Genomic DNA, 9,487 nt, shown 5'->3' with positions numbered 1-9,487 from the left:
TGTGTTATATCAAATGAAATTTAAATAGGCTTAACTTTGTTAAAAACTCTTGAATGGTATTTATACGTCTATGTCTATGTCTATGCGATACTGTGCAATTACCTTACTTATATATGTATTGAATACCAATTTCGTTGTAGACATTATTGTAATCTTATCATCCCCTGCAAAGTGGAGAACAATACATAACAACTCTAAAGTTTATAAAATTGTGGTTTATGATTTTCAATACAACAACGATTGTATATATGTACATGCATAGGAATATTTTAGCTCCACTGGTTTCAAGTTCTCTCATTAATAGGTTTAAGTACAAGTACAAGTACAAGTAAACCTCGATTGAGAGGTAGTATTAGCGTATTTGTACGCCAAATAATTTGTTAGTATTATTTAACTAATAATAATAACCCAATAAACAATTAGAATTGCGATCAACTTGTGGTTAACGTCTGATTATTACAAGATTATTCTCATTAAAGAGGACATTTTTTGTATAACAAAAATTGTGTTTCTCAACTAGGATCTCTCAAATTAGCTCTCATCAAAATGGCCTGAGTGAAATAAATACAAATTATTATTGTTGCCATTTGAGTATTCCCCGTGTCATCCGATAAACATTTGTATTATTAACTTCTTCTCAACCTGCAAGCCAATGTTTGATATCAATTGACGACAGACACTAAATATCAACTTGAAAATTATGTTTTTCATAAATCTTCATTCAAAATTTTTGGCGTGTTGAGTAGTGTAATTGTATGGCGCCTGGAAATTTGCTCTGGGTTCAATGAATAACAAGAAAGGATGATCAGATTGGAGGTACTTTTTCCAATAGGGTTTTTTTGAAAGATCACTCGTGACTTGTCAAACTAAATACAGGGTGGGCCATGTAAAATTTGCTTTTTGAATCGGCTATAAAAAAAAGCTAATCAAAATTTTTTCAAACTTTTTTTTTTATTTTGAAGATTGAACATTGTCATTTATGAATGAAAAATAATATCGTTCAAATTACTGCTTTACATTAGGCCATTCGATCAACCCAGTTCTTAAGCACATTTTCGATTATTTGGGCTCCAATTTCATGAATGGCAATTTTGATTTCGTGTTTTAAAGCATCAATCGCCTCTGGATGGTTCGTATAGCATTTGTCCTTAACGGCTCCCCACAAAAAATAGTCCGAAGGGCTTAAATCACAGCTCCGATTCGGCCAATTGATATCGGAATTCAAAAACGGTAGCCAAAAGTTCGAGTGTAACTTTGGCAGTGTGACAAGTTGCACCGTCCTGTTGAAACCAAATGTCGTCCATGCCATCCTCTTCAATTTTTGGAAACAAAAACTCGTTGGGCATGTCACGGTAACACTCGCCATTTACTGTAACCGCGGCTCCTCGCTCATTTTCGAAAAAAAATGGCCCGATGATGCCGCCAGACAAAAAACCGCACCAAACAGTGACTCGTTGTGGATGCATTTGCTTCTCTACAGTAACGTATGGATGTATGGATCTGAGCCCCAAATCCGACAATTTTGCTTATTGACGTAGCCACCGATGTGAAAATCAGAAAAGAAGAAGAAGACTCACGACTTTGGAAATAGGTTTTCAATATTTCCCAATTTTGCTCAAGCGTATAGCGTCCCATTTCGTAAATGTCAAACCTTAAAGTAAATTATGAACACATTTGACATGTCATTTGTGTTACCATTCTCAAAAAAATAGGCGGTTCAAAAAGCAAACGCTATATGGCCCATCCTGTACATAATTTTTTTCCGTGTTCATTAACATTTCATCATCGAAAGACTTACGCCTCAATAACGTTTACAAATCGTACGATTGTATTTCGAAAATGGACCCTCTGTGAAAAGTGTTCATCGCGCGCTTAGGCTGACTTATGTATGGTGTACGTTTTTTTAAAGCCATTTGTGGCTTACAGGCTACGTCAATAAGCAAAGTTGCCATATTTGGACTGAATTAGCCCGGAGCCATTCAAGAACAGCCATACATATATTGAAAACAACCTTTTGTTGCGGCCTGTGGGCTGTATGGATCATGGGCCCATTCCTTCAAAGACGAGGCTGTCCGCAACGTAACAGCGAATGGCCAGCGCCATCGCGCCATGATAAACGACGTTTTGATGCCGGATGAACGGAAATTGAAGCATAATGAAGTTCTCATCAAAAAATGAAAGAATGTGCTACCTAAGATTGAAAGGAAATTTTCGAAACTTATCCTTAATCAGTATTTATGCTCCCACTGAAGAAAGCGCGGAAAGCGTAAAACAAGAATTTTATGATCTACTAGAACAATTTGGAGCAAAATTAGTTAATGTGACTTGCTGCTTGTCATAGATGACTGTAATGCAAAAGTTGGTAAAGAGGATTTCACTAATCATAGTGTCGCAGAAAAATTTTCTCTTTTTTCTTAAAAATATTCCGAATAATGTAAATTTAGCATTTAAATTCTTAGTTTTAAGTTCGATTATATTAAAAAAATGTAATAAAAGCTAATAAAAAATCTAAACTACCCTTAAACGTATTTTTTTTTTTAAATTTAATTGCACACTGGCGATAATTGCATCCCTTTGCTTCTTTTCAAACTGCATCGAAGGTTTCACGAATACAAAGAGTGTGTACCCTCGAAATTTATTACATATACCTAAGTCACAAACCTCTAATTGCAAACAATATTTAATATTATAATCTATTTATTGATTCCTGTTTAAATTATTCCAATTGTTTTCAAATTATATTCATCGCCGTTGGCGTTCTTCGCAAACAATTGTTTACACATACCATACAACTACATACCTGTATGTATCTTATTAACCATTCGCCATCCAACTGTGCATTTTAGGCATTCAATGTACATATTTATGTATGTATGCTACTGTTTATTTCATTTTCATTTTTCGACATCAAAGATATCCATTGTATTGCATTGCATTGTATTGTTAATATTGCAGCTGCCAGAGCGTGCAACAAGCGAGCAACGGCAGCCAAACCCACAAGCGGTCAGACACCTCACAAGCTTGTGCGCGTTCGATTATATCGCACTAGCGGGCAGCTCACACACAATCCATATAGTTCGGCTAACCCATTAACGCAGTTGTCAGTTGGCCCGTTAAGCAGTTAGCCAAAAATCCGTTCAATTTACCGTGGCACGCAATGCTTCGAGGTGCGCTCACGCAAATGCGTCACTTGGTCCATTAATTTCATTTCAAGGCTTCTTAGTTTCGAAGCCTTATTTTTTTACTTCGTTTAAGTTCATACTCGTAGCATCTAAATTCATTGAAACATTGCATTTAAATAAAATCTTAGAGCTGTTTGTTTAATGTATGTGAAAATGTATTGTAGTGTTGTTGCTTTGCTTATACCGTCGCGATGACGGCCACAAGTCATAGGGCTATAATGGGATGAGTTCATTATTCCTTTTTTCGTTTTTGCTAGTTGTGTTTGTTCGCTAGTTAACTAGCGTAACTGTATAACAATAGAATGTAATAGGTATTTTGTTGTTTTTCATTAGCTACATTTGAACTAAATAATTTGTATTTACTCGTCAGCTTGGCTACCTTTTGTCTTCTTTCTAAGACCCTCCAAGTAAATAATTTGCACCCGTTAATTGCTTTATTTCAACAATATATTTTTAGTAAGAGGTTCAGTTTCACTTTTGTTTTACATTTTCAAATTGATGTTTATGCTGCAAACTGTGCATTTAATGCCGCTATGTGTTGTACATGTACGCGTACAACGTCAATTGTTTTGCATTTAATAATTAGGTCAACTACACACACGCAGATGAAGACTTACTTATACTCGTAAATGTATACATACATGCCATAGTTATGTACTTATATATATGTATATATATGGATGCATGTATATACATACATGTATATATGATACGTGCATGAATCCATACGTACAAATATTTGGGCACTCTTTTATGAAGGCGCTTATAACTATTGTATTTGGATATGTATCACACATACTTATGTAAACATTTTATTTGACTCTTAAAGTTAATTTTAATTATTGCTTACTTTTTATCTTTTGGCTTGCTAATTTTAAGGGCGTTGTTGCACATTTTGCAATCTTTCTACCCACTTGTCCGATTGTGTGCTATATCGGCTGTCTGTCTTGCATGTCAAAAATTTGTTGGCCAAAATTGGGTTTGACCTTCCTTGCTTCCCAAAAGCGAGCTTCTTATTTTATTATTAAATAATCAGAATAACGCACGTTGAGAGAATATGCAAGCAAAGCCGTATCTTCTTGAGGTCCACGTGGAGATAAAACGCTTTTGGATTTTCAGATTTATGAAAAAGCTTTAAAATCAATTTCGACCATATCTTCGAGGTATTTTTCTTGTTTTTCGTGCTAATAATTTAATCAAAGTATATATTGGACAGAATAAGAACTCGAAATGGTGCGAAACTGAGTCCCGCTGAAATTTAAACTGAAATTTGATTAGGATATGAGGCCTTATGCATAATGCAGCTATACCTTCTATCACTTCAAAAGGTTAAAAATTCAAAAAATATATTTGTGAAACAACATTAAGACGCACACCACAAATAGCAGGAGGGCCTCGGCCAAACACCTAATAAAGGGTGGAAGCGCCAATTATATATATATGTATATACTATAAATTATATATATATAACAAATGGAGAGAGCTACAATTTTAAGCCAACTCGGAACGGCAAATAATTTTTTGTGCGGAGCTTTCTCATGGCAGAAATGCACTCGACCTATCATTCTATCATTAAGTGCACTACCGAAAAAGTGCGGCTAAAAAATGCATACTCAAGTATTAAAAAGGGAAAGCTATATATGCTATAAAGCGTTTTTCAGTAAGAGCGCTTCAACTTTTTTTTTTAATAAAACACAAACGGTTGGACTTTTTTAACTAATTTTTTTTTATTATCGAGTTTGAACATATACATTTAAGTATGAAATTCGATTTCTTTTGCATGACCACCGCGTGCACGTTTTACGAAGTCCAATCGTTGAACCCAATTTTCGACCACTCTTTTGCATAAATTGGCCGAAATTCCAGCAATTTCGCGTTCAATATTGGCTCTGAGCTCACAAATCGTCGCCGGCTTGTTACTGTAGACCAATGACTTCACATAACCCCAAAGAAAATAGTCTAGAGGAGTCAAATCACACGAGCGCTGCGGCCATTCGACCGTCCATTTCTGGAAATAATGCGCTTATCGAACTTATTCTTCAACAAATCAATTGTAGCGTGTGCTGTGTGGCTTGTGTCCCCGTCCTGTTGAAACCACATGTCGTCTAAGTCCATACCATTCAATTGCGGCCAAAAATAATCGTTTATCATGTCGCGGTATCGATTTCCATTCACAGTAACGTGGCGATCGTTCTCGTCAACGAAAAAATATGGGCCAATTACGCCGCCGGCATGTAAACCGCACCAAACAGTGATTTTTTCGGGATGCAACGGTGCCTCATGAATCACGTGTGGATTGCTTTCTGCCCAGTAACGCATATTTTGCTTGTTGACAAAGCCATTGAGCCAAAAGTGAGCTTCATCACTGAAGATGATTTTTTGAAAAATTTATAAATTTTCATAAAAAATTTGCACGATTATTTTCATAAAAAATTTGCACGATTTGCAATCGTTGCTCAAGTGTGTAGCGTTCCATGATGAAATGTATACTAATGAAGTTTACAAATGACAAGCGAAAAATAAAAAATATTGCGTCGTTCGCCCTACCTATCGGAAAAAAGTTGAAGCGCACCTATTGAAAAACGCCTTATATGATACATATTTTGAATTCTGACACAATCTTGCCAGTTGACTTGATATTTTAACTGTACATATATTACATTATTGTACATTCTGTTAACTGGAGAAAGAAAACGGCGGTCAGCTTGCACTTTTTTACAACATATAATTTAATGGTATACCTACTTACATGTATTTGCTTTCGCAGAGTTATGCGAATTTCTCCGTCAATCAAGGTGAAAATAAATTTCATAGAATATGCCAAAGCACCTAGCCGCATAGGCGAATGAGGTTTAGCCAAGACCTTTATTTGTAGTCCATAATTAGTAGTCCGTAATTAAGATAACCCTCCATCAAAGAAGTACTTACTCTTTTCTTTCACCGTATTACGTATTTTTTTATAAAAAAGCTTTCGAGCAATTTTCCAAAATTCAAAATTTTTTAAACCCACCGCTTACGCAAAAATCGGTACATAAAAAGAATCTAACGTGCTTCCAAAACTATTCACAAGTATAATCAATAATTCCTCCCCGTAAATTTATAATTGCAAATGCAGTTAATCGGGACACCCGCCCTTCAAAAAAATAAATAAACAAAACGACTTAATCGGAGAAAAGCTATGAAGCCGCATCTTTCTTTTATGTTATATTACTTCAAAAAACAAAAACAAAAGACAAAAAACAATTATTTATGTAACATAATTTTTAACATGTTGGTACCTTTTTCAAAACTTATATTTTTTCAGCCAACACATTAGTTTTGAACGCATAAAATCAGTACCTATGTTGCACGTTGTTGTGTTGAGGGGACTACCAGTCGTTTTTCCATTTTTTCTTGCTGCTCAGTACATATTCCTCATTATTTACTGTTTGATTTGGCGGAAGGATTAGAACATGGCAATTTCACAAAATATTAATTTTGAGTTGACTTTTTGTTTTGTGACTTTTGCCTTGTGGAAAATGTTTGTTAGTTGTAAATTTTTTCGATAATCTTTTCTGACTTTTTGGGTACTGCAATAATTTTATTATGCGACCGCCGGAGCCGAATGGGTTGATGCGTGGCTACCATTCGGAATTCAGAGAGAACGTAGGTTCGAATTTCGGTGAAACATCAAAATGAAGAAAAAGTTTTTTTAATAATGCACGCCCCTCGACAGTTAATGGCAAATCTCTGAGTGTATTTCTGCCATGAAAAAGCTCCTCATAAAAATATCTGCCGTTCAGAGTCGGCTTGAAACTATAGATCCCTGCATTTGTGGAACAGCATCAAGACGCACACCACAAATAGGAGGAGGAGCTCGGCCAAACACCCAAAAAGGGTGTATACAGGGTGGGCCATATAGCGTTTGCTTTTTGAACCGCCTATTTTTATTAGAATGGTAACACAAATGACATGTCAAATGTATTCATAATTTACTCAAAGGTTAGACATTTACGAAATGGGACGCTATACGCTTGAACAAAATTGGGAAATATTGAAAACCTATTTCCAAAATGGTGAGTCTTCTTCTTCTTTTCTGATTTTCACATCGATGGCTACGTCAATAAGCAAAATTGTCGGATTTGGTGTTCAGAAAATCCACTCGTAATGAGGGAGGAGCCGCGGTTACAGTAAACGGCGAGTTGTTTCCAAAAATTGAAGGGGATGACATCGACGACATTTGGTTTCAACAGGACGGTGCAACTTGTCACACTGCCAAAGTTACACTCGAACTTTTGGCTACCGTTTTTGAAAACCGAATAATCAGCCGAAACTCCGATATCAATTGGCCGCCTCGGAGCTGTGATTTAAGCCCGTTGGACTATTTTTTGTGGGGAGCCGTTAAAGGCATATGCTATGCGAACCATCCAGAGACGATTGATGCTTTAAAACACGAAATCGAAGTTGCCATTCATGAAATTGGAGCCCAAACAATCGAAAATGTGCTTAAGAACTGGGTTGATCGAATGGCCTAATGTAAAGCAGTAATTTGAACGATATTATTTTTCATTCATAAATGACAATGTTCAATCTTCAAAATAAAAAACAAGTTTGAAAAAATATTGATTAGTTTTTTTTTATAGCCGATTCAAAAAGCAAATTTTACATGGCCCACCCTGTATATATATTATATATAATTATTTTATTAGAAATGTAAATGCTTTTTATTGGCCACTTATTTTAATGCATGGAGCAAAATAAATGATTTTATGACCCCTTCAACAGAATTACAGTAGACAGCAGGTAACGGGTTGAGGGGTTGATGGGTACCCGCTGTCAAAATTAGAGCACATTTAATAGCATGAAATTCCTCAGAATAGCGGCGGGTCCGATTTCTTGCCGTCGATTATTTTTACGACGGCAAAATAAAATGATTCATTTCTATTTTGTCTGAGGGTTGCTTTTCTGATCACTTGATGATAAATTGTTTGTTCACAAGTAACAGCAGCAAATAAAAAACAAATTATATTCCATCTACACAAGAAAACCCGCAAAATATGAATATTTTAAAAAGAAGTTGCTTTTTGTAAAAATAAGCTTCAACGAGTTGCTTCCCAAATATAGCAAACGAAAATATTTCACTACAAAATTAATTTTATTGTAACCACAAAATGTCAGCTGAAAACCGTCCCGTCGCAATAGTGTTTTCCGTCTCCGTCGAAATTGTGTTTAACCGAATGAGTTTCCTGGCGGAATTGGATCAGCTAATCACCACCCATCATTGTTCCGCTGCCATTCTGCTTCGGGCCTGAGACTGCAAGATTAGGACTACGAGTTTGGTTACGTAATTGCACACAATTTTAAACCCAGGTTAAATAATACTTACTCAGTTATGCTGTGATAGTTTCTCCCTGATTTCTACAGCTCATATGAGGTAAGACCCCCGATTCCATAGCAATATGAGCAATAAATATTTGACGAAGTGGAAAAATGATTTCTTATTAAAAAAAATTGCAAAGATCTCATAAGTTCAGCTCAGTATCCATAAAAGAAGTCATATTCAAATTTAACTAAAATACTTCGGCAAACTGAAACACAAGAAAACCAAAAAGTGTATGCAGAAATTTTAAGATTGATAAATAACTATTTATACTATTTCAATATGTGCAATAATGTCGTGTTGTATACAGGGAAAGTACGCCCGACGTTTGCACGTTTAGAAAAGCCGTCCGTTGGGAAAAGATATCTGTTGTAGCCCTTGCTAATGACTTCATTCAGAAATGTTAAGTAATGCTAGCCAGCGAAGAGCAGTGCAAAATATTATTAAAAAACAATTCTGTAATTAATTGTTGTTCATATTTTCAATTCATATCTAAAATTTAATTAAACAATACCTCTACAACTGTGTAACATATTGCAGTAAATTGTATGCTCACTTAAATATGTAAGTGCATCCTATATGAGCATACAAACAGCAAGAATATAGCAAACAGGTGTAATTGATACTAATTAAATCTTTGTTTTTATATAGCCTCCATCCTCATCCTCCAATCCAAAGTCCCTTCTTCTTTTCCCCCTTATTTGGTTCTTCTCTCACTGTTTTTGCTCAACATGGCATCACAGTGGACGAATTTGATTTTTTGTTGAAGTGGGCAGGCATTTATCGTACATAACGTAATCCGTGGTTGGGCAAGGCAAACCAATAACGCTTTCCGGTTTAAAATAAGAGGCAAAAAGTAAAGTTTCATAGATTACAAAACTCAAAACTCTCTCGAGAGAGAGTCAGGAGGACCTTATCAAAACTACAACGCATCTGGCCATCTGTT

Source organism: Anastrepha ludens, chromosome 6, assembly GCF_028408465.1.
Source record: "Anastrepha ludens isolate Willacy chromosome 6, idAnaLude1.1, whole genome shotgun sequence".
Taxonomy (NCBI): domain Eukaryota; kingdom Metazoa; phylum Arthropoda; class Insecta; order Diptera; family Tephritidae; genus Anastrepha; species Anastrepha ludens.
The sequence above is the reverse complement of the archived record's forward strand: the minus strand, read 5'-3'. Positions refer to the sequence as shown.